Raw genomic sequence first — 26,383 nt, forward strand, 5'->3', positions numbered from 1 at the left:
ATGGCTCACGGGCCCAGCCGCTCCGCGGCACGTGGGATCTTCCCGGACCGGGGCACGAAACTGCGTCCCCTGCATCGGCAGGCGGGCTCTCAACCACTGCGCCACCAGGGAAGCCCCGACATAATTCTTTCTTCATCAACTTTGCCTGATGAGGGAGTCCTATCTCACTGTGGTTTGTTCTCCCGGTGGTTTCCGTAGGGTTAGGGAGAATGCTACAGAAAAAAACGAACCCTGTCTAGTTTTGACTCACTCAGACGTGGTGTGTCTTACGTCTTTCTGAGATGGGATATGAGAGGCATGCCCCAAAGGTGGCAAATCAGACTTCCACACACGCTGCCTTCACTTAGCCAATAGCTTGCTCAGAATGTGTATATTACGATGTGCAGTTTCACTCATCAGGCGGATTTCGGACTCCAGCAGGAAACAGCCTTGAGTCTTGGGTGACTTCTGGGCTTTGGGCTTGGCACTGACTCCTCCACAGAAGCAAAGGGTGCATCTGACTGTTAGAAGAATTAATGGGCATCCAGGTAAGGGTAGATAGGAGAAATCGTTCCTTGTTTTCCTTTGGGTGGATTTGAGATCTTAGAAAATTTAGTCCTCTGAGAAGAGCTCAGAACTATTTGTCTTAAGTTTTTCCCTCTGAGTTGCTTTTTAGGATTACCCTGTATGTCATCATCCCTTTGATGTGAAATCCACCCTCTTCAAAATGTAGTTTCATTTTAAAATCCTTTAAGCATAGGATTCCATTTCTCTTTCTGTGCATGAAAGTTGTAAATAATATTAAGTTAATATTTAAATTAAAATAAAATAACTCTGGTTGCTAAGATGCTAATTACACATAGGTTACTAGTTCATAACAAGTCTCATGCTTTTTTAGGAAGTATGCTTTAAAAGTTGGGTGGGGAAAATCGGTGTTTGCATATGATTTATGAAACAGTGATGTTACAAATGTGTCAGACTTTTCCCTATGTTAAAGGCCAAATTTTGAGGCATACTGCTTAATCTGTTCTGAGGAAGGAGCCGTGAGACCTCTCTCCCTGCCACTCCCCCACGTTTACTCCTGGTGGACCAGCTCCAATTCTCTCCTCAGGCAGGGGGTTCCGACTGTGGATATTCAGTGCAGTGGCATTTTTCTTGAAGAAGTGACTAAGCCTTCTTAGATGAATTCTCTCTTTGAGAGAGGTGGTAGAATTGCATCAGAAAGGCATTTACAGTAAATGGCTCCCTCCCCCCTTCCTGTAATGACCACATATGAAAGAATGCATTACTTCTTGTTTTGAGGAAATGAAAGTTATAGAGTTCTGTGGAAAACTCCCTGTACATCATTAATTAACTAGATTTGAAAGTTAAAAATTCTAAAGCCAGAATCACTTTGTGCTATCTAAATAAATATCACAGAGATAACAGCTTTTCATTCCATATTCTCTATGAAGTAACTAGTTATCTTGAATTCAAAAAGAGAAAATAATGTTGAATATGGCTATAGTTAATGGGCATAAACCTAAACTAATTTCTTCGTAGTCATTTTCCTTATTAATATTTTTCTTAGGTATGTTACTGATATTGTTCTTTAGGATTCGATTCTCTGTGGTAGAATATGAAGGCTGGAAGGAAAACTCCCATAGGTCATCAGCCAGGGGTTCTCATGGGAGCAGTGCTGCCCCCTAGAGGACATAGTAGACATTTGGTACGGTGTTTGGTTCTGCAGTGAAGGGCCTTGGATCAGAGATTTTAAATGTCCCACAGTGGAAAAGACAGAAAGAACTGCCCTGTATCCCACATGAGTTTCAAATATCCTGTCGGATATTCATGCAGTGAAAATTAGTTTATAATTATCCGAGCTTAGACCTAAATTCATTTTACATAAAAACAGAAGATAACCTTGGCATACTTTAAATACACACAGGATATACTCATTTTCATTCACCTGTTCCTCTCCTCTTTTGTTTTCCTGTACTTTTAATATGGAAAGCTTCTGATTTGACTTCTATTAATCCAAGTATTCTTTATAAGTAAGTGATAAGCATCTATTTCATTACATAGTTAATGGGACATGAAAGTTATGTACATATTGAAATATGTCATGTTTTTTATTATAAATTGTTTTGCTTTTAGGTTCTCCTTTACGTTACATTTAAGGTATTATATTGATGTTATAAAAATATGTGTATACCAGGTAATGTTTACCAATGAATTTCATTTCAGCAAATATAAATAGGGCATTACAGAATTTTTTGGTTATAAAAAGAAAGCTTTGGGACTAGTGGGGTCTTGAACCAGTGATTCAGTTCCTCTCTGTAGTTCCAGGAAGGACAGTATGCAAATCACCCAGATGGGAGGGGTGTTTATCTTCTATGTGAAGATCTCCAGGGAAGATTTCACATGTACCACATTAATATGTTTTAGTATCTTGAGGTCTTCACGCTAAGCTACTTCTTATTAATACTTTCCAGGAGTCTTTATTAAGTCACTCTAAAAACACCACCTTTGGTTTCTCCCTTCCTGTAGGAAAGGACAGACAGGTATGGAGAGAAGCTTACAGGTCATCTTGCAAACTAACAGAGGAGTTAAAAACAGACTCGGATTTTTTTGAACAAGGGGGCTTTGTGTCACTGTCTTCTCTCCGGGAACATGTTCTGCATGTGCCATTTTAGACTTCTGACTGTGTGCTGTAAATATAGTGCGTCTTAGGTAAGGGATTGTCTGTGACACAGGATTATATCATCAGCGTGTCACAGCTGTGAGGTCAGGGTACCCAGGTACATGCATGCAGTGCTCACTGATACTTGTTTGGGGCCACATTTTTTTTTTTTTTTTTTTTTTTTTTGGTGGTACGCGGGCCTCTCACTGTTGTGGCCTCTCCCGTAGCGGAGCACAGGCTTCGGACGCGCAGGCTCTGCGGCCATGGCTCACGGGCCCAGCTGCTCCGCGGCACGTGGGATCTTCCCGGACCGGGGCACGAACCCACGTCCCCTGCATCGGCAGGCGGACTCTCAACCACTGCGCCACCAGGGAAGCCCTGGGGCCACATTTTTAATCCTGTAGACCTTTTTCTTGGATTGCTATTTCTTGTGCATTTTTTGGTTGTTGTTATTCTTACGTGGATGTAGTTATCGCTTCTCAAATATTTTTTAGGGACACTAATAGAAGTTGTTTTGAGGGTTCTTGATGAAATATCTTCACTCTTTTGAATTTTCTGTTTCTTCCAGGGTCTTTTTGTTGTGTATCTTGGTTTTCCACTTTCACACGGCAGGCTTTCTTTAATTGTATATTTATGCTTAACTCTTCACTCATATAGAGATGAGGTGGCTTTAAGGCTGCCACGGCTTGTCATGTTGGGTGCATCTTGCGTCCCTCTGGTAGCACAGAGCCAGCCCTCGAGTGGAGAGTAGCTAAGTATCAGAGTGAAGAGGGCTTGACTTTGGGGTTTTTCAGAACCACACTAGCTGTTTAGTTCTCACCAGACATTGTGTTTAATTTCTTTAGAGAATCATTTCTCTTTTAAAATTTTTAGTTTTTGCCTGGGTGGGGGGCTATAAGGTTTGTTGTTTCTCATAAAGATAGGAATTGGGCACGGAAGTAACAGCTGTTGATACTTAGACTTTTTTGTCATCTCTGGCCCATACGGTCCTTGCTTTTTCTGAGTCTGGAGCCGCTTTGAGGTTTCTCTGGGTTATTGCCTTCCTCAGCAGCGGCCGTCTCAGGGAGCCTCTGGGGCTGTGAGCTGTCTCTGCTCAGCTTCATCCGTCAGGACTTCATCATTTTATGGCTTCCAGATGTTTGTTGAAATCTCTCAGGCCCGTGATAGTCTTTTAACTGTGGTGGGTATGTATACTTGTTTTAATAACTGTAATGGGATCTTTCATGTGCCCTGACCACCATTTTGAAACGGTATCTTAGTTCGGGCTTCTGTAACAAAGTACCATAGACTGGGTGGCTTATAAACAACGGAAATTTATTCCTCACAGTTCGGGAGGCTGGTTTATAGAAAGCTGTCTTCTCGCTGTGTCCTCACATAGTAGAAGGGGCAGGAGAGCTCTCTGGGGTCTCTTCTATAAGAGCACTAATCCCATTCATGAAGGCCCCACCTTCGTGACTTAATCACCTCACCAGAGCCCCACCTCCTAAAGGCATCATATTAAGATTTCAACATGTGAATTTGGGGGTGAAAACACACATTCAGTCCATAAACAAATGAGAAGTCCTTTCACTTGTGGATTTGTCAGAAGCACATCTGAAGAATTAAGTCAGATATGCATTTGAGCCAGGAAAACGTTTAAATGAGGGCATGATAACTGCAGTGGGTGTTGGGGTTTGGAAAAACTAACCCTCAGAATAACTTGGCGGGGAGGGATTAACTGGGAGATTGGGATCGACATATACACACTACTATATATAAAATAGATGACTAATAAGGACCTACAGTATAGCACAGGGCACTCTACTCAGTACTCTGTAATGACCTATATGGGAAAAGAATCTAAAAAAGAGTGGACATATTATATGTGCAACTGATTCACTTTGCTGTACAACGCAGAAACTAACGCAGCATTGCAAATCAACTGTACTCCAATAAAAACTAAAAAAAAATAATAATAATAACTTGGCTGGGAAGAAACAGTGAGCTGACATTATTATACAAAGACATGCTTTCCAGCTGTGGAGGCTATAGTCATTCATCATAGAACACCCCAAGACACTCCTCTAGCTTTGTTGCTAGAAGAAAAGATACATCTTGTGAAGCATGCAACTTAGTCATTAAAAAAAAAAAAAATCTATAGAAGTAGTAGTGGTAGTTGTTCCTGATCTTTAATACTAGTATAAATGTGCATATGCTTACTTTTAAATTTCTTGTCTGCCCTTAGACATAGGAATTTCTGAAAGAATCTCCTGTTCCTTCGTTTCTATAACTTTTATTCCTTAGCGGATAGACCCTCATACTTCTCCCTGTTCTTGTAAGAAGCATCTCATATTCTCCCTTTCCATTTCGCTTTGTGAAAAAAGGCTCCAGATTCTTATTGATCATCCCTTTCTCGTATTTGTCCCATAGTTCCTGAAAATGCATCGTAGATGCCATGAAGATGGGGCAGATCAGATGTTAACTAATTAGTCCTTTACATTCCCTCACACAAGGGGTATCCACTTGTACCTCAGAAGAAACTCTGAACTGACGTTTCCAGTCTTACCGTTCCCTCATTTTACTCGGAAAAAGCAGCTGTTTCCCTGTGACGAATCCCTGGAAATCTTCCCCAGAGGTCCCCACAGTTAGGGCCGGTTGCCTCCATGTGATCGAGCCTAACACAGAATCTTCTCCGTCTGTCCTGATCTCTAGTACAGTACTAGAAGCCCCAAATCTATCTTGAGAATTTGCGAACTAGTACTGTTGCGTATTAATTATCGTTTGTGTAATGGCTTAGACGGAATTGAGGGTAGTAAAGATCCTCTGGTATCTGACCTCTGTATTCTGTAAGTTGTTTACCAGTTTAGAGCCTCTAGACTGTTCTAGATCAAAGAGCAGGCCCTCTGAGGCCATGCCCTAGAAACAGATGTGGAGAGTGCTGAAATGTCCTGAGCTCTGAGGACGCAAGCTCCCAGAACATGCTTGTAATTTATTTCTGGTATTGGCCAGAGCAAATAGCATCAGCTTGTTCCACGTGCCCTTCTGTCCATATCCACTTGGAATTGTGTTGAGTGCGGCTTGTCAGTAGTCTACTGAAAAATGATGGGCCTAAAAAGGACACTATGACTGAGAATTCAGAGCACCGTCACACTGGTTCTGGGACCTGTCATATCAGTTGACTGCTACTGTTGGATGAGAGAAAAATCAGCAAGTTTTATCTTTTCCTCTGGAGGAAATACCTTGTATGGATGGTCCCAAAGAAATGCGACGACCGTGGTGCAATGCTGGTGTTGCTAAGTACACTCATGTAACCCAATGCTGGTTAACACGTAGAATATTTCTTCACCTAGGTTTTCTCATGCCCCATCCAATCAGCCTCCACCCCCATTGGCAAACACTTTCTGATTTATATCACTGTTTTTTCCTGCTCTTGAACTTCATCTGAATGGGATCACAGAGCATGCACTTTTTCGTGTCTGGCATCCTTCACACAACAGTTTCATGTTGTTGTGTGTACCCTAGTTCGTTCTTCCTTTATTGCTGAGTAGTGTTCTGTTGTGTGAATGGACCCAATTCTTTGATCCATTCTCCTGGTAATGGACATTTGGATTGTTTTCACCTTTTTGGCTGTTATGAACATTAAGCCACTATGAACAAGTCCTCTCTCTCTCAGTCTCATTCCTTTTTGGATTTAGGCTTAGTTGATGGACCAGACAGTAGATCTGTGTTTACCTTTATAAGAAACTTCCAAACAGTTTTCCAAATAATGGTACCATTTTATACTCCAACCAGCAGTGGATGAGAGTTCCAGATGCTCCAATTCCTTCTTAACAATTGTTTATTGTCGGTTTTTTCTAATTTTAGCCATTCTACTGGATGGCAAGTGGTATCTCTTTGTGATTTTTCATGTGCATTTCCTTGATGACTAACATGTTCTTATTGGCCACTTGTATACCTTCGTTCAGTCTTTTACCCATTTTTATTTTTCTTGTGTCTATTTTAAAATTGGATGATGGGGACTTCCCTGGTGGCACAGTGGATAAGAATCCGCCTGCCAATGCAGGGGACACGGGTTTGAGCCCTGGTCCGGGAAGATCCCACATGCCACGGAGCAGCTAAGCCCGTGCGCCACAACTACTGAGCCTGTGCTCTAGAGCCCACGTGCCACAACTACTGAAGCCCACGCGCCTAGAGCCCTTGCTCCACAGCAAGAGAAGCCACTGCAGTGAGAAGCCCGTGCACTGCAATGAAGCGTAGCCCACGCGCAGCAATGAAGACCCAACGCAGCCAATAAATAAATTTCTAAAAATTGGACGATGATGATGATGATGATTGTCTGCATGGCATGCGGGTTCTTAGTTCCCCAACTAGGGAATCAAACTTGTGCCCCCTGCAGTGGGAGCTCAGAATCTTAACCACTGGACTGCCAGGGAGGTCCCTATTATTATTGATAGGAAGGAGGTTTTTTTCCTATGTATACTCTGAATAAAATTCTTTTGTCAGAAACTTGTAATGCAAATATGTTCTCCCAGTCTGTATCATTTTCTTAAAAATGTCTTTTGATGAGCAGAAGGTTTTAATTTTGAAGTAACTTAATTAATCAAATTTCCTCATTTATTATCAGTACTTTTTGTTTCCTGAGTAATCTGCCTCTTCAAGATTGTAAAGATATCCTTCTGTGTCTTCTTTTAGAAGCCTTATAGTTTTAGCTTTTATACTCTGGTCTATGATCCATCTCAGATTAATTTTTGTGTATTGGGTAAGGTAGAGGTTAAGGTTCATTCTTTTGCATATGTTCAGTTGTTCCAGCGTGATTTGTTGACAAGACTTCCCTTTCCTCATTGAATTGCTTTGGCACCTGTATTGAAAATTGGTTATCCATATATGTGTGAGTCTATTTCAAAGGAACCCTAAAGAATGTTTGTGCAGACCACATATGGCATGCGCTTAAGTCTAGGAAATAACAGTTCACGCTGGTCAACCTTAATAAGCCTCAAGTGATTGGCAGTCTTGAACTTACATAGCATGGAACATTTGTGTCAAAGGTCACTAACAGAAACTTTGCAGGGGCCATTTTGGGGGCCATTTTTTGTTTTATAAAGCTAACCCAGCTGAGGCCTCTAGAAGTTCCAGCATTCCCACACTGAAGGTCAGGTTCTTATCTGCACAGAAGTATACCCTCAAATCTGTGCGATCCAACCTGAGCCCTGCAGGCAGCTTCAAAGAGGACAAAATATTTGAATTTCAGTTTTCTTATTTGAAAACTTGGATACGCCTGGATTCAAAATGACTGATTTTGGAACTCATTATAATTAAGTGTGGGTCAGACAAAAAAATACTACTCTTAAAATTTTTCGTAACGTAAAGAAACTTGTGACGAAAAAGTAGTTCTGCTGGTTTGTGCGTATTGTACGCAAAAATAGATCTGCTGACTTTAAATAAGTCTTCTCTACGAGTAGAATCTCTGCTTGGAAAGGTTTTTGTAAACAGTTTTATCTAGCGTTTTTACTTGAATATGGTTAAAAACCATTTTCTTTTCAGAGAGTCCTTGATTTGAAAACCGAAGGATGAATAGAGTCGGAAACAACACTGCATTATTCCATTAGAGGGGTAGAATAAATGCTGCTTATCTCTTTTTGACACCCCAAATTTTCGAGTATTAGAATTCGTGTTTTCATGGTATGGCAGCGCAGGAAAGTGGTTGAGCGCAGGACTCTGATGCCGGACAGCCTGGGTTGGAACACCAGCTCTGCGGGTCCCCGTCGGCGAAGGAGTCAGCCCCTCTGTGCTTCTCCCTAAAACCAGCAGAATCAGAGCGCCTTCCTCAAGTTCAAGGAAGGCAGGAGGCTCAGAGCTGTGCCTGAATCAGAGTGAACACCATGGGGACTGTTGGCCGGTAGTAATATTATATTACTTTTATAATAAAGGTGCACAAGAAAAGGAAATCTTTTTCGAAAGAAGAAACTAAAAAGCAAAAGTACATTACTCTCCTACGGTCCAGATGTCTCACTATTTGTAGCACACCCCCCAGTCATTGAACTGGTCAGGTTTTACTGTTAATTTCAGTTCTCCCCCACAAAGGATGCTGAATTAATTAAAGGTTTTTCTTTTGAGCTTCTTGGGAGGTGTATGCCTTGGAAATACAAGGGGTGCTTCATACTAATTACTAGAATTCCTTTTGTTGCTACAAAGAGACTTTACAGGGAAAGATAGATATTCTTTAAGTTCGCATCTTCCTCTCCTCCTCCTTTGCTCTGAGCTCAAGTAAAACACAACAGTTGCTCACTTGAAATACCACCTCCCCTAGCCTGTGTTTGGACTCGTACCTCTGTGCTCAGTTCCTGGCCCCTGTTTTTGCTTTCTCTAGCGATTTCCTGGCCAGAGCAAAAACTATAGCCGAGTCTGGGAGAAGCGACCGTGACAGGACTGTTTTCCCACCCGTGCTTCCCCGCACGACTCTGGAAGGAGGGGTGTGTACGACCCTCACTGTAATCCGTGTGCCCATTTAGCAGGGTTGGAGATGCCCGAAAGCAAAATCCAGCTCAGACCAAACACGAAGGTTGCTAATGCGCTGCTAATGGTGTTGAAATATGACGTTTTGGTTACACATACAAACCAAGTTTGACTATAGACTGAAGCCTGAGCTTTCCACACACTGTCACAGGAAGGCCATCATACGCCTTGGAAGCATCTGTCTCCATTGTACCGTACAGGGTTAAGGCCTAAGGAAGACTGATGTTATTACAGCTGACTTACCCGACCCTACTGTATTGCAAGGTGGACTTCTCACGAGGTCCACTCGGTGTCGTCTGGTTTTTGTTTATGTTCCCAGTGTTGTTTGGTGAATGCCGCAGAGGCGCAGAGCGGTGGCGTGTGGCTGTCATGATTTGACGTCCGGGAGGTCACTTTCTGCTGAGCGTGGCTGCCCCCTGCCGTCCCAGGCCCCTCTCATCTCTCGGCAGCCCTCTCCCTGGTGCTCGGTCTCTGTAGCTGTCCCAGCCTCCCGTGCACAGAGAAAACAGACACCGAAAGGTGAGCTCACTCTGGTTCTGGCTCCAGTCGACACCTCCTCTGCACCCGCCTTGCTTTCCTTGCCTCCTGCTCCAGTGGAAGAGGAGCCCTTCCCCGTGTCCACGTTCTGGACCTTATCCCCTCTCACCTGCTCAGAGACTTTCTCTCTCTGACCTTTACCTGCCAGCCACCACTGACTTTCTCCCAGGAGCGTGTAGACCTACTTAAGGCTTACCAATTGAAAACAAAACCACCGGCCTTCATATTGCCTTCCCTTTCGCTTACTTCTCCATTCACTTGCCCTGCCTGGGCCAAATTTCTTGGAAGAACTGTGTGAATTTGCTTCCTTCATTTCCCCACCCTTGCCCCCTCCCCGGGCTACTCCAGTCTGGCTTCTGCACCTGTGACCACGGTGATATTGCTCTGGCCAAAGCTGATCGTTGACTTCCTATCTGTCTCTGGCCACATTCGCCAGATACATTTAGCATTGTATCTTCCGTGACCTGTTTGATGTCCTCTCCTCTCTGGCCTGCCCTGCCCCTCTGCCTTTTTCTCCCCCTTGCCCTTTGCCCTTTGCAGGTTCCTTCTATCCACCTCTTGAGTGCCATGCTTTGTATTCAGATGCCAGCTGGACATTCCCACTTGGTATCTTGCTAGCGCCTCATAGCCAACAGATTCCAAACTGTTCCCCGTTACCCAAGCTTGAAACCTGGGATTTACGGCGCCTTTTCTTTCCTCATCTTCCAAATCCACAAAGGAACAAAATCTGGTCAAAATTCCACATCTCAGCCATTCTCAAATCCACCTACTCTGTCTCCAGTGTGTCCTTCTTGGTTTTACCATCACCTTGGACCTAAATTACTGCATTTTAGCATCCGTCTCCCGGCTTGCTGATGTTCTTTCCCGGTCTGTTCTCCCGGCTGCATTCAGAGTGACGCTTCTGAAAAGCAGCCTCATCGTGTCACTTCTCTGCTTAACTCTCACCCGATGCTGTGCTATCCTGTACCCAGCTTGATCAGGGCCCTAGAGAGTATGCGTCCTCGTAAACAAAGCAGCAAACACTAGGATTTGCAGGGGGACGCAGAAGAGAGTTACTTCCCCCTCCGCACAGCAGAACCTAATGAAAATGCCCACTGGACATCACCGCTGTCCTCCAGGGTTCCTGATTGTGGGCTTCGTGTTCCTCCCACCCTGCCCCGCTCACCTGGCCATGCCTCCCAGCCCCATCCACTCCTGTCTGTAGTACTCCTACTCCCTTTACCACCCCGGTATTCAGAGAGCTCAGCTCTTTGCTGAATGTTCTGATCCTTGAGTTTCATCCCTGTCTTATCTTACTTTGGGTTCCCCTCAGGGCAGATTCTGAGAACGATGCAGTCTGGTCTGACTCCACTCTGTAACAACTGGGTGACCTCTCTGTGCCTCAATTTTCTCATCTTAAAAATTCCACTTTACAAGATTTAATTTCCACCTTATAGTGAAAATTAAATTAATTTGTGCATGGAGAGTGCTTTTAAAAGTCTGTCTGAAGTGAGAGAGTGGCATGGATGTATATACACTACCAAATGTAAAACAGCTAGCTAGTGGGAAGCCAGCCGCATAGCACAGGGAGATCAGCTCCGTGCTTTGTGACCACCTAGAGGTGTGGGATAAGGAGGGTGGGAGGGAGACGCAAGAGGGAGGAGATATGGGGATATATGTATATGTATAGCTGATTCACTTTGTTATACAGCAGAAACCAACACACCATTGTAAAGCAATTATATTCCAATAAAGATGTTTTAGGGCTTCCCTGGTGGCGCAGTGGTTGAGAGTCCGCCTGCCGATGCAGGGGACACGGGTTCGTGCCCCGGTCCGGGAAGATCCCACATGCCGCGGAGCGGCTGGGCCCGTGAGCCATGGCCGCTGAGCCTGCGCTTCCGGAGCCTGTGCTCCGCAACGGGAGAGGCCACAACAGTGAGAGGCCCGCGTACCACACACACACACACACAAAAAAAAAGATGTTTTAAAAAATGTAAAAAAAAAAACCCCCAAAACTCTATCTGACCCATAATAGTAGTCAGTCAAGTTTGCAACAATGATAATAATGACTACTACTGTTCCTAAATATGTCACTTTATACAGGTTTCCATCCTCAACTTATCTAGACCAGATGGGAGCCCCCTCTTATGTGTACCAATAGCATCCTATGCCTCTTTTAAATCATAATTGCTAGCTTGGTGAAGGAAGGATGATGGCATCCTGTTCACCAGCGCTTAGCCCAGTGCCTGGTATTATAGTGTACGGTATGTACTGTGTGCTCAATAAATATTTTTTGAATGGAATTAGTCAAATGACTTGTAAAAAGAGTGTTCCAAATATTCTATACTTCTTACTTTAATAAGCTGCCTTTAAAATACAAAGCATGCCTGTTAAAAAATAAAACATGACAAACAAGACATAACTGTGCTCCAGGGGTTTGTCTTTAAATCCAGCATCACCGAGTGAGCCTGGGCAAGCTCTCTGCGTGTCGGTGTCTCCGGAGCGGTTCTGCCTGAGAGCCTTTGTCCAGTTCCAGAATTCTTCAATTCTCTGATAACAGGGCGCAGTAAGGATAGAGTATGTTTTTAGGACATTCAGGGTTTCCCTCATAGTTATGTTTTTTCCTGTTAGCTGGTGGGAAAATGTCATCTTGTTTCTTGGGCTTGCAGGTTCTTTCCTAGTCCTGGGGAATTTTTCAAGCTGGCTATAATGAGAGGGTCTCAAAGAACCACAGAGAGGTCTGCTGTGTTCTTTTCAAGTTAAACATAATGTCCCTTCTGATTTTCACTTCTGATTGTCTCCGTTTCTGAGCTGACTTCTATAATTGTATTTAAAGATGTATCAGAAATAAGGTCTTTTATTTTGATGCCTGCACCCTTGATATCCTTTAAACTGTGTTTCCTGCCAAGTCAAAAGCCTTCTTCAGAACTACTAATTCTAATGATGTCTTTCTTTATTCTTTTCTCTCTTTCTTTTTTCCTTTCATGGTATGTGTACACACACACACACACACATTATTAAATTGTGGTAGAATACATACAATGTAAAATTTACGATCTTAACCATTTTTAAGTGTAATGGCATTAAGTACATTCACATTATTGAACAGCCATCACCATCCCCCATCTCCAGAACCCTATCATCTTGCAAAACAAACTACATTCCATTAAACACCAACTCACCATTCTTCCTTCTCCTCAGCCCCTGGCAAGCACAGTTCTTTCTGTCTCTGTGAATTAGACTACTCCAGGAACCTCTTATAAGTAGACTCAGACGGTATTTGTCTTTTTGGGGCTGACTTATTTCACTTAGCATGATATCCTCAAGGTTCAATCATGTTGTACCGCGTATCAGAACTTCCTTCCTTTTTAAGGCTGAGTAACATTCTGTTTTATGTATAGACCACATTTTTGTTGATCCATTCATTGGATATTTGGGTTGCTTCCACCTTCTGGCTATTGTGAATAATGCTGCTATGACCACAGGTGTACAAATAATTCTTTCAGACCCTTCTTTTAATTATTTTGGATCTAATGATTTCTTGAATCTTCTTTCTTGATGCTTCTGTTGTTTTCACGAACTCTTGCCTTCCTCTTTTTGGCCATTTACCACCCCTCGCCCATCAGTCTTCTTTGCCATTTTGCTAATAATGAACGTCCTACTGTCAAGATTCTCATGCTTCAGTGTGGCCCTCACAGAGCTGCTGCTATGTGGAGAAAACAGTTTGGCAACTAAGAAATATTATTCGTTCCCACCTCCCGGACACCCACCAATTCCTGCTATTTTCTGAAGACATACCAGTGGTTCCTAAATTTTTAAAGAAAGACACCTTAGTGACAGGGCAGATTTTTGTGGCTATTGACCTTCTGTATTTTGAAATTTAACTGTTAATGGTAGCATCTTCTTGATGTATCAGTCCTATAGTTGTGATATTGATATCTATCTTTTTCCTCATGAAAACAATATATGGCAATCATAGAAAATTTGTATAGAAAAAATGTTACACACGATAGCGCTATCAGAAAGCAGCCACTGTTAACACCTTGATGCTCTTGATATTCTTCTGGTCTTTTTAATGTGAATTTTTATCTATTTAAGATCATATTGTCTTGCACTTCTTTTTTGCACTTAAAGTGTAAGCATTCTCTTGTTAGGTCTTTGTAAATAGTTTAATTATTTTATATGACTGAGAGATATTTACAGGGTGTTCATTAGGTTAAATAACATTTTTCTAATTATAAAAATAATGCTTCTCATACGAAATGTAATATCTGTTTTGCAAAGAAGTAATGAAAATCTAAGTTCTCTGCCCACTCCTTCTTAAGCTTTTAAAATGTATCCTTTTCCAGCCTCTCTTTGAGATTAGCTTCTCTACACCCCCGCACCCTCCACTGTTTGTCTGTCCCTCTCTCCACTGATACTCATATTTATATACAATTTTATATCCAGCATTTTTACCTAACATTATATTTTGTGATTTCCAATGTCGTTAAGTGTTCTCCAAAAACCATGATTTAAACATATGAATTTGCTAATTTATTTAGTCACATGCTTTCCTCCAATTTCTGATATTTAGGTTGTTTCCCATTTTATGTTATTGTAAGTTATTGTATGTGTGTCCTTGTACAGTTATCTTCCTGTGTATCTGTGATTGTTTCTTCAGGAGATATTTATAGACATGTTATCAGTCAAAACAGTTTGAGGGTTTGTAAAAAGATACTGCTGATTTCCTGAAATGATTGTCTCACCTCACTTCACCTGCTTTGCTCTTTTTGTTGTGCATTTTTGTGAATCTGATTGATGAAAAATATCTTGGTGTTTGCTAGTGAAATCAATACTTTTTCGTGTTAATTTGACATTTTATATTTTGGGGTGAATTGTTTGTTAATATCTTTTACCTTTTACATTTATAATAATATAAAATATATTATCCTCTTGCAAGTATTTTACTTTTTGTTTACCTTGCAGTTTTGTCTGCTGGTTTTGAAGCTACAGATTTTAATATTTTAATGTCGTCAGATTGAGTTGATTACCTTGCCTTTTGTTGCTTTTTCTCCATTGCTTTTGTAAAGCTAAGACTTCTTTTCCTATCTCAAATTCAGAAATATATTCTTCTAATTGTTTCTTTTTCTCCCCTTTTACCTTTATCTCTTTAATCTCCACAAAATTAATTCTGATGAAGGTTATAAAGTGGGAGCTAATTTTATTTTTTCAAGAATATTATCTTGTTCTCATGTTTGTCCAAAGTCCCAGTAACATTGTGATGTGAACCAAAACAAGTGCTTTTTCTTATTTTAGTGCCTTGATTTTCCCACTGAGAAAAGTGAGGAGGCTGCGATACACCTGTGGACAGGGTCAGAAGCTTTACTTCTCAGCTCAGAACTTGCCATGTCTCTTTCCGGCTCAGGAAGTACGATGCTCCACACAGGTTGGTGGGGGACAGAGACAGCAGTGGTAATAAGGGATGGAGGCCCATGAGCTAGGGACTAAGTAGCCCAGAGTGAGCTTCTCGAAGTCTTGACCCCATTTCAGTTTTCCTCGACTAAGATAAGCTACCAGGGCTCGGTTCATTGGAGGCCTACTTGAACCTCAGGTTATAGCTGTAAGGCGGCAAGTGGTGAAAAAAGGGTCCTAGCATGGGGAAGTCAGAGAGCTTGGGTCCAGTTTCAGCTGTCAACTATCCGTGTAACATAGGAAAGTCTCTTAACTTCTCTAATTTCCTGATTTATAGAATAAATCTGAGATTTAGTCTCAATAAGTTACAGTCTCAGGAAGTGGCAGAGCTAGGTTTTGCTATGACTTTGTTGGGGAACATTTCTTGGTAACTAGTTCATCTTTCCTTATTCATCCAGTCAGCCAGTATGATACCAAGTTTAGGAAGAATATCACAGTATCAGTAATACTCCACCTTGGGGCGTTTCTGCTTCTTACCATTCCTGACCGTTCCTAGTCTATTTCAAGCTTCCCTTCTGAGAGTCTTCTGTCTTCCCTAATAACTTCTTCTCCAGCTATCTCTTGTGTTTAAGAATTTAAAAAGATGAGCTAGTAATCAGGAAACACTCAGAACTGATGTTTGTCACTGACCTTGCCCTGCCACTTGCCTGGGGTATAAATTTTTTTTTAAAGCTGAAATAAAGATATGAAAAGCATTTTGAAAAACGTGAAGCATTAGGTGATAAAAGTAATACTTATGAGGTACAAATACCTGCTCTCAACCACGTTAATTGTTTTTATTGGTATTAATAAATTATTATTTATTAACAAATTAATAACAGAAATTGCGTTGAGAAACAAAACAGTCACAGGCCAAACCTTTTGAATTTCAAATATGTTTATGTTAACATACTCTGTTTTAGACAACCAGCACAGAGACTATGGTCAAGTAGTTTTTATATGATGAAGTCATCTATCAGTCAATCCATTACACTTTTTAAGGTGTTTTAATGTTTATCTCCCACTTTTTTTTTTTTAAACAGGGAACAGGAGTATTTATTTATTTAGTTAGTTATTTTAAAATTTATGTATTTATTTTTATTTTTGGCTGTGTTGGGTCTTCATTTGTGTGCTAGGGCTTTCTCTAGTTGTGGCGAGCGGGGGCCACTCTTCATCGCCGTGTGCAGGCCTCTCACTATCGCGGCCTCTCTTGTTGTGGAGCACAGGCTCCAGACGTGCAGGCTCAGTAGTTGTGGCTCACGGGCCTAGTTGCCCTGTGGCATGTGGGATCTTCCCAGACCAGGGCTCGAACCCGTGTCCTTGCATTAGCAGGCAGATTCTCAACCACTGCGCCACCAGGGAAGCCCGTATCTCCCACTTTTTGGTTTCCAGAGTAAAATAACCTCAGACGAAAATTTCTATGGTGTTGACGTTTTCCTCTTGAGAATGTATTTATTTGCTGTAATAAAATACAGTAACCACTTGAAATCTATAAAACTTGTGTGAAGTCTGGATGAACCTAAACAGCTTTTCCTTTGTGCTCCAGGAGCACACAGCACTATATATTAAATAAAGCACAGATGTCTATACGTAGCTGCAACTGTGTTTCGTTTCATTACAATTATGTCTTGTCTGATCTTCAAATAACGTGAAAAATCATCTTTAAAATAAACCTTGAATGGTTATGATCTTCATAGAAACAGTTTCTTTATTAATTAAACTTCTGTTTTTCATAGTGCATTGCTTTGATCTCGTAATATTTTTTAAAACATCCTGAGGGTTTATTTTCAAGGCTTTCAAATGAATTTTTATTTCTTAAAAGCCGAAATGTATTCATGGGTCAGTGAATCCCAAAGACAGTATTTTTAAACTCCTGGTAAGTTTATTTTTCTTAGCATGCTAGTCTACTGCATAATTTTCTGTGCTCTATGGGTCACGTGATTCCTCCTGTCCATAACACACGCACTTAAAAATTTCACTTCCTGATTGAGCCGTCAAGATTATGTAAAAATGTAAATCAGTCTAAATACCTAAGAGCAGGAATTTTAAGGGAAAAATGCTGTTTTCTTTTTCTGTTTCATTATTGATGCCTAAAAAATCGGAGTGTGTGTTTGCCTATTTGTATTTGGAAACTAGAGACTGTTAGGGTGGTTTTTTGTTTTTGTTTTGGTTTTTTTCTTTTGTCCCTTCCCTTTCAGATTGCATCAGAGTTTGCTTTCATTATAAAAAGAAAGTACCAAGTAGATAGAACGTAGGAGTGGTGTAGTTGCAGGACTGAAATCAAAATGGTTCCGATTACTGAGAGAGCTGTTCATTTACTTATTATTTTCATGGTCTGAATCGAGAGTGCAGCATCTCTCAGAAGGTAACGATTTGATATTTCAGAGTTGTAAATGACCATTTAGCCTTTCTGCTGCCTGATATAAATGAAAGTAATTTCTAGCAGGCTGGATGACACTTGGTTTATCATGAATCTAAAAATCCCTCACATTTTCTCAAAGCAATTTTGAAGTTGTCATAGTAACGGCATGATATTTGGAGGGTCTTTTTAGTAGTTCTTTAGCTAGAGTTAATTAATTTTATTAACCCTGGACGTTTTTCTTTTTATTCTTCTCTGACAAACAAGGGCCATAATTGCTCAAGTATGTATTTGGTGTTTTTTATTTCTTGGTGGCTATAGTTTGAGGACTTGATGTTTTGCAGGTTGTTTCAGGAAAGGAACGAGAACGTTATCAATTGATTTCAGATAGTTTAAACTTGGGTTTTTTAATACTTCTATGTAAAATTGCACTACCGTTGTAGGACCAGAATTCAGTATTATTTAAAGAGATGGGTTATGGGAGATATTCGCTTAAATTTTATTGTGACTTACACAATTAAATTGTGTTTCAACTATCCTCTTTTTTTCTTTCTTTTAAAAAATTCTGCTAGATCCACAGTAAGAACTGAAGGACACAGAAGGGAAATGTCAGACTTAAAGGAGCAAATTATTTCTTTTAAAATGTAACAGTCAGGGCTTCCCTGGTGGTGCAGTGGTTGGGGGTCCGCCTGCCGATGCAGGGGGTGCGGGTTCGTGCCCCAGTCCGGGAGGATCCCACGTGCCGCGGAGCGGCTGGGCCCGTGAGCCATGGCCGCTGAGCCTGTGCATCCGGAGCCTGTGCTCCGCAGCGGGAGAGGCCACAGCAGTGAGGCCCGCATACCGCAAAAAAAAAAAAAAATGCAACAGTCAGATACAATACCAAAATCGTGTTCCACAAAAGAAAAATGGATAAATCTGACTTTATCAAAATTGAAAATGCAACAACAGCGCTCTTTGAAACTCTAAAATATGCTAAAATAAATTATCCTCTAGGAAGGTTTGTGGGAATTTTTTTATTGGGAGAAAGTAGGTCAGGATCTTCTGTTAGTAAAGCTCTATGGCAGAAATTCTTGCCAATATGGTGATCGGTGAGGAAAGAAGCCCCTCTCTTGGGCAAGGAGAGGGTCAGAAGAAAGAATGGTCTGTACTAGATCTGGATGCTGGGACTTGAAAAAGTATCAGATGTTGGATGCTTTTGTTTTCTTGTAAAAGTGATCAGAGAGATGTGACACTTACAAAAGATATCATGTGAGTTCTGTAGGCTTAATGCTAACACCAGTATCCCTACTGTCGTGTGGAGTATTTGTTCATCCAGAGGTGGTTCAAGACAGTCAGGGTAGCAGCATGTGCAGCCAACAGCAGTAAAGGTGCTAATACATGTCCAGTGATGTCAGGAGTTACGAGACAGCAGTTTCAAAACACTGCAGTAAACAAGGTCATAGTGTCCCGTTTTGCTGGAAGAAGGTTTGTTTTTATGAGCTGGACAGTACATGGATGAAGTAATTTTTCAAAACAAACATCAAATTTATATGTTGGGTTTTTCTTCCTACTTTTTGGATTAAAAAAAAATTAACCAGATGAGATTTAGTAAGGGTTACATTTTTAAGCAGAATTATACTTTTTTCCTGTTTTGTTTTGTTTTTTTAATTGATTCTCTGTAGTTTCCACAGAGGAAATGAAAATACTTCTGATCTAGGATTCTTAAATGCAGTTTTAGAGAGCAAGATATGACCCAGCACACGGCAAATCCCAATCACCATCACCAGTAAAACACTCCTCCTAATTTTGTACCTTCCGCACTTATTTAGACAGGCGTCGATGTACGAGAAAGTTAATGGCGCAGAATGCTGCTGACTGCATGGTTCTCCTCTTAATACATTTTCCAGCCTTGAACCTGAGAATGCCAGAGGCTCAAGTCTCTGAATGCTCGTCTGAGCCGTTATCTGCTGGTGGCCTGGTTCCTGAGCTAACAAGTGGGTGTCCCAGGCGTGCGTGTGGTAATAGCAGCAGTGGTGCCACGTGGCGCCCAGAGGTCGCCTTGGTCTGTCCTGGAGATTCCTGGTCCTCAGTGAAGCTTCTGAGTTGAACTGTGAACTTGGGGCATCCTGAGAAGCGCAGGCATTTTGGCGTTCCACAGCAAACCTGGATGTTAAGTGTAAACACAGCTTATAAAGTGAAAGCAGGGGCCTTGAGGAAGGGAATTACCCTCATCTCGTTCCCGACCTGCTTACTGTGCTGGAAAACAAAGTAAGTTTTGTTTGTTTTTAGTCAGTCTCTCCTACATGTTTTTCTTGCTAACATGATTAAACACTCAGTGTCTGGCAAATGCCAAGGTTTTTTTTTTCCTTTTCATTGGGAAGTAGGAGATGAAGTTTGTTAAATAGCTGATTGCTTCTTTTATCTTTTCTGTCTCTCTTCCCGTATCTAGCCTGCTGTCTGGCTTGTTAAGAGGTAGAAAGAGACTGAAATTTATCATCAATGAGAAAACAAAAAGTTCTCTTTTTTTTCTCTTTTTAAATGGTTCAAGAACTTTGCCATTAATTAAATGACGGTGACACAGACAAGGCTTTTTACCAGGTGCAGCCAGGAGCACATCTAGCAAAACAGCCCCAGTTCACTGCCCTTATTTCCATTGGGAAGCCAGAAGGGTGTGTGTACAAGGCAGGTATGAGGACGGGGGTATGAGGACGGGGGTGTCTGCAAGTGGGAACTGCAGACACTCGGTGGGAATGGCTCTTGGATAAAAGGCTGTAACTTTAAAGCCTGTCAGGAAATGGAAAGGACCTGAAGAATACAAATTATTTAATGATGTTGGGAAAAAAATTTAATATAAAAATGGGATAAAATGTGTAAAGTCCTAACCGAATTTTTCCTTCATGTTAGAAAGTTTCGTGCCTTGTAGATTTATAGAAAATGTTTAATAACTTTAAAAAATAATAAAGAGGCTTCCTCTCCTACACAGAAGATTCTGACATCAGCCTAATTCTGACACTTGGCCCCTCTCTTACATTTTTGTTTGTTTTTTATGCTGATCCTGTCTCCAAAGATGTTACATGGCTTGATAAATTTTTAATACAAAGTTCTGTGGTTTTGAAAATGCAAAACGAATAGAAATGCAGAGTGGTTTGTGATTTGTAATTTAAATTATCCTTCCCTATAAAGTGGGCTGCTTTTACCGGAGAATTTTCTTGACTTCTCTGAACTTAAAACAGTGACACTTTGAAGGTAGAAGGGGGCAGTATGTCTGTAGTGTGGCGTTGGAAAGCAGAAGTCAGGGGTCTTACTTCTAAATCTAGTGTGGAATACAGTGTGAATTTAAGTTCAGACTTCTGTGCCGTGGGAGTTCCCGTATTATCTCAAAGTGGTGATGGTAGGACTTGAGGTGTCTACCATTTGAAACACTCCAGGCTCCCTATATGAATGTCTGTGAATTATTAATTCAGCAAACATCTTTAAGTACCTTCTTTCTGTAGAGTGTTGTGTTCAGAGCTATAGTTTTTCACAATTAAATTTACAGAGATTTGGTTTATAAATCAAAGATTGAGAACAGTTTGAAACGAGGGCGAATGAGCAGAGCATTGCCATCGAAACGGTTTGTTAAAGATGGTGCCAAGTGAGCAGAGCTGTCCCCTTCTGAGCTGCCCCTCCTAATTAAAGGGGAAGGTGGCTGCCATCTGTCTTCTTTCATTCAAGGCAGTAGGGGGTCTGGGGTGGAAGGAAGCAACCCCCCCTCTTATTTTTCTCCCACTCTTTTTTATAGCCGGCTTTCTCCCTAGTCAGTGACCCAGAAGGTCATTGATGATCTGTCTATCTCAGAATGAATAGTAACATAAGCATGCAAGGCACTTGCAAAAAAAAAAAAAAAAGTTTATAACATGAATTTATCCATTTAGAATTCTGCTTGAATTATGTCTGAGTATTGTAATCCCGTTGTTGGTGTCATTGCCCCTTTTGTCGCTGAGGGCACTACTGGCCGAAAAAGTGGGGGGTTCTCCTTTTATTGATTTTGTTTTTTCATGAAAAATTGTTTACACTCCACCGGGCATAATGTAGAAGATGGCAGCATGTAGCTGTCCAGTGAGGATGTACAGGAATATTATTCTTATCAAAACCAAGGACACCTGTTAATTTTATATATATATATATATATATATATATATATATATATATATATATAATCTCAAGGGAAATTGTGGACAAAGAGGTTAACAGATCTCCAAGATACTCAGTGGTCTACTGCAGCTTTTTTGGTCCAGTCATTGAAATAACTTACATTGATTGTCCTTCAGTTAAGCAATAAGCCTTTAAACCTTTTCTCATGAGAATAGGTTATTGGAGAGTTTAGTTATAGTTTGGGGTCATGGCTTTAACTGCTTTTGAAACATAGAGTATTCTAACAAAATGATTGAGCTTTCTTGGCTCGGTTTCCACACCTTTAAATGGAAGAAATATGTGCTGCTTTTAAAAATATTTAAGAGAACATGAAATAATACTTTCTGTCTTTGATAGAAAATTTATTATAACTGAAAAATTCTAAAATCTTTGGTTATTTTTGTTTTCAGTTTTCATATACAAAAATTAGCAAAGTGCCAGCAGTTATCTAAAAAGATTTGGTCCTTAACACACTCTGTTAAGCCTCCCCAAGCAGTAGATAATGGACTTCTCAGAATATGCTGATTTTTAGAACTCTTTGTGATGTGGAAATGTGTTTCTTAAACCCATAGCAATATGTTTGGAAAGCCCAAATGTCAGAGTCATTGTCTGTAATTTTATTTAGAGTATTTTTTCAAATTTGTCATCAACCTGTAATGAGGTTTCTTGGAAACTAAGATGTGCTTATGTTGTTGAATGTTGGGAAGAGCAGTCTGTAGATTCTGGAGACCCTGACAGCAGTTTGTGTGATTGGATGATACCTGAAAAGTAGCTCATTTCCTAATCACTGAAGGGTACACGGTGCTGAGCGGGCGGGTCTTTTTGGCTTTTTCATTGGACATTGAAATAGATGCTTCCCTAACTATCTTTTTAAAGTTGTGATTTACACTAATTTGTTTTTACCCATCAGTATCTATTTCAGGGCAACGAAATAAACGAATTAAATGAAGCACATGTATAAGATGTGATTCTAAAGTAATGCAATTAATATTTTAACTCACAGAGCAAAAGACACATAGACATGCAAATGGATGCTGCCTCCTTTAAGTACTGTGTTCGCTGGGAAGAATTTAAACTTCTCCTACAGCGATGCCATCTTTGCCAAGGACACATTCAAAACTTTTTTCGCCATTGCCTTAAAAGCCTCCCATCCTTTTTTATTATCCATAGTGATGGGAATTCTCTGGCCCTGGAGGATAGGAAGGAGCCAGTAGTTAGGTCTGATGAAAAGGTTTATGATCCATTAACTGATTTGAGTCATTGATTCATGTAAACATTTACTGAGCCACCGACTACATTCCAGCAGTCAGTACTGCAGATTCAGAAACGGGTATGTCAGGGGCCTGCCTCCAGGAGGACAGTTGAGTGGGATAAATGACATATAAAGAGGTAACATCACAGATTGACAAGTATTATAACAGAGATACGCGGTGCATGGTGTTGCCAGAGCCAGGCGGGGTTGGAGGGGGGGAGTTAAAACTTGATGGAAAAATGAGGATTGTCGTGTACATGATTTATAAAGTGGCTTACATAAGAGAATTTTGGAAATGAAAGCCCTGAAAAACACCTTCTACTTTAAGGATAAGGAGATGGGAATTTTATTTCTGAAATTCTTTAATTCTCAGCTAGTTGAAAGCCTCATGAGAAAAGGTGTTCATTCTGTAATAGACATTTCTTTTAAAAAACAAAAGAAGTTGTGGCTATATAAAAGGTGAGGTCTGAAAAAGATTTGGGACATTGTTAGAATAACTCCGTGTTCTCCAAAGGAGACTATTTTTGAGGAATGATTCTTACTTACGTGTCAAAATTGAGTACTTTTGACACATTAAATATACCGAAGCATTACATGCCATATTGATTGCTGAGAGTAGCTGTCTAGCTTTCGGGAGACAGTGAACTTGAAGCTGGCCTGCATCCTAAGTATATGGTGGGAGAGAGAAGGCTTCCTCAGGTCTTCTTTCGTGTTTTATCCCGCGGGGACAGAATTTCTGTCCCACAGCCAGTGGGTGATCTCCCTGTGGATCAGTTCATTTAACAGTTACTTGTGGAGTGTTGCTCTATGCCAGGCACCGTTCTAGGAGCTGAGCAGAAGCTTGAGGATTGCAGCGCCCCGGGTGCTGGTTCATCCTCAGCAGGACCCCGTGGGTGTGCACATTCAGGTGCCGTTTCCCGGGTCCCTTTCCTGAGCATGACACTGTGGGCCCGGACGTCACGCTGCCTGCGGAGAACTTGGAGCTAAGGTTCTGTGCACAGGTAAACATAGAGAAGAGAGATAAAATGTATAAAAGAAAAGAGATAAATCAAACACACTACACATTTGTAGAAGAGGTTTTTCCTCAGGCTGGGCCATCAAGAAATGCATCATGGATCGAAGAGGCTTTGGCCGGACAAAGCAAGGTGTGGTGTTGGACTTGAGGACTGTGAGGGTCTGAGTCTGAGGACACATGAGCAGAGACATATAGAAAGGGATGGGAAATACTGGTGCACAGAGTGGGCGGTGACTAATGTGTTGTTGCTGGGCAACAGTGTGTGTATAAGTGACTGACGGGAACAGACGGCAGCAAAGGTCAGTTGAGGCTGACCCAGGAGGGCTGTGAAGGCTTATGACTAAACGATTTAGACTGGATACTAAGTCACGGGACCAGTTGAAGAATTTCGGTCAGGTGAATGACAATAGGATCTTCTGGAATCAGTGTGTGGGGTGGCCTGGACAGTGAGAAAACCCTAGCCAGGGAAGCCCAGCAGAGCTGCTGTGATGTCCAGGAGGGAGGTGTAGGGGGCCTAAGTGAGGGGGCATGACTGGAATGGGCCTGGATGAAAGGGGTTGCCTGGCGGGGAGGAGGATAGAAGCAGAATTAGTCCAGATTTTTTTTTTTTTTTTAATATTCATTGTTTATTTATTTTGGCTGCACTAGGTCTTCATTGTAGCATGAAGGTTCTTTAGTTGTGGCATGCATGTGGGATCTAGTTCCCTGACCAGGGAGGAAACCCAGGCCCTGTGCACTGGGAGTGCGAAGCCTTAACCACTGGACCACCAGGGAAGCCCCTACTCCAGATTTTTGAACTCAGGTGCCATTTGTTACTTGTGTCATTTGCCAGGCATTTCACATACATTATCTCATTCAATCTTAGACTAATCCTATGAGGTTGGTATTTTTGCCCTTATTTCAGAGATGAGGAAAACTAAGGCTAGGAGAAAGATTTGTCTAAAGCTGCCCAGCTAATAGGATATAGAGCAGCATATTCCAGGTATCCCTGATTTCCATACCTGTTCTCTTTCTACTGTACTAGGTTTTGAAGAGAGCAGATGTGAGAGAGAAGATGATCCCTACCCACTTGGTACCTGTTCAGTTTAGATACTGGTAAGACATCTGTCGGGCAACTGGAGTTGTGGAGCTGAATCTCGAGGGCAAAGTTAAGAGGACCGGAGACAGGGATTTAAGAATCAGCTGCGTGCTCCTTTATTCAGCACATACTTGTTGAGTTATGGACAAGCACTGCGTGGCAGTGCTGAACGAGAGAGCCATAGTCTTAACCCTACAGGACAGGCTGGCGAGGGAGACTCCATGCTGCGGGGTGACTAACGTAGTGGCAGGGGAGCGCAGATTTGCCACAGGAACACCGACCCGGGGGACCTAACCAAGTCTGGGGGCCAGGAAGTCTCTGAAGGAAGTTACAGTACTTGACATGACACTCGCATGATGAGTGCCAAGGTAAAAAAGGAAGAAAAAGGCATATCCGGGTAGGAGAACTAGAATGTACCAAGACCCCAGAGGCAAGAGAGAAGCATGATACATCTGAAGAACTGGAAATTATGTGGTGCTGAAACGGAGAAAACAGGAGATGAGGCGCGAGAGGTGGGCAGCAGCTAGATCAAGAAATGCCCCAGAAGCTGTATTAGGGGATCTGATCATCTCGTCAAGGACATGGGAAGTATTCATGGGTTTTAAGCACTGGGGTGATGTGATTAGACTCATGTTCTAGAAGGACCATTCTGTCTGCTGGAGAATAGATTTTAGGGAAATAAATACCCAAAGCAGGAAAACGGGTCACGAGTTCATTGGAGAGAGGATTCTAGATGAGAGGTGAGGGTGTTCCAGATAGAGAGACTCTGGTTGATGTTTAAGAATGGTAGACATATGGAATTTGCGGGGTGGTTGGATACGGGAGATGAGGGAGAGAGAAGGATAAAAGTTAACATGTAAGTTTCTAACTTGGCAGCTGGGTTGTTGCTGGTACTTTCCTAGGGGACACGGTGGAAGGATCAGATGTGGGGTTTAGGATTATTAGGTTTGGTTATCCTAAGTAACCAACTGGTATCCTAAATAATTAGTAAAGGGAGCTGAAGGAGAGGGGATCGTGGTCAGAGAGAGGGACATCAGCATGTACTAGTTCAGAAGTGAAGCAGTTCAAGTGATAGTTACGAGAGCAAGGTCGTTGGGGTGGACAGGTCCAGAGGAGGGGAGAGCTGGCCGTGGGGTATGAGGAGGTTAAGGAGCTAACAGACCCGTGCTGGATGGGTGTTCACGTGCAGGTTAAAGTCACTCAGGTTGCTGGCAGGACTTGGAGTGGAGATGGTCAGCGTGTGGGCCGGTCACTACCTGCTGCGTAGGTATGGAGGTTGGGCACTGAGGTGTGTGAGTTGAAAACGTGATTTCCACGGACTGCGTGCACAGCGTCAGAGAGAGAAGAGGAACAGGAGCACGAGGAGAGAATGAATGGGACCTGGGACTCACCTCGACAGGAGCTAAGGGCTGGGAGGAGACCACGGAGGAGCGCTCAGGGGGCAA

The 26,383-nt window shown here is 41.8% G+C and overlaps 1 long non-coding RNA gene across 1 annotated transcript in view; it reads left to right on the forward strand.

The window, feature by feature from the left end:
- Nucleotides 1-214: 214 nt before the first annotated feature.
- The window catches only part of LOC131762599 (uncharacterized), a 77,864-nt gene continuing 51,695 nt past the window's right edge, over nt 215-26,383 (forward strand). Inside the window, exons 1-3 of the long non-coding RNA XR_010842082.1 lie at nt 215-527; nt 14,948-15,077; nt 19,328-19,688. This is a non-coding gene — a long non-coding RNA (uncharacterized lncRNA). The remainder of the gene's footprint in view (nt 528-14,947; nt 15,078-19,327; nt 19,689-26,383) is intronic.

Source organism: Kogia breviceps, chromosome 9 (genome assembly GCF_026419965.1).
Source record: "Kogia breviceps isolate mKogBre1 chromosome 9, mKogBre1 haplotype 1, whole genome shotgun sequence".
NCBI classification, from domain to species: domain Eukaryota; kingdom Metazoa; phylum Chordata; class Mammalia; order Artiodactyla; family Physeteridae; genus Kogia; species Kogia breviceps.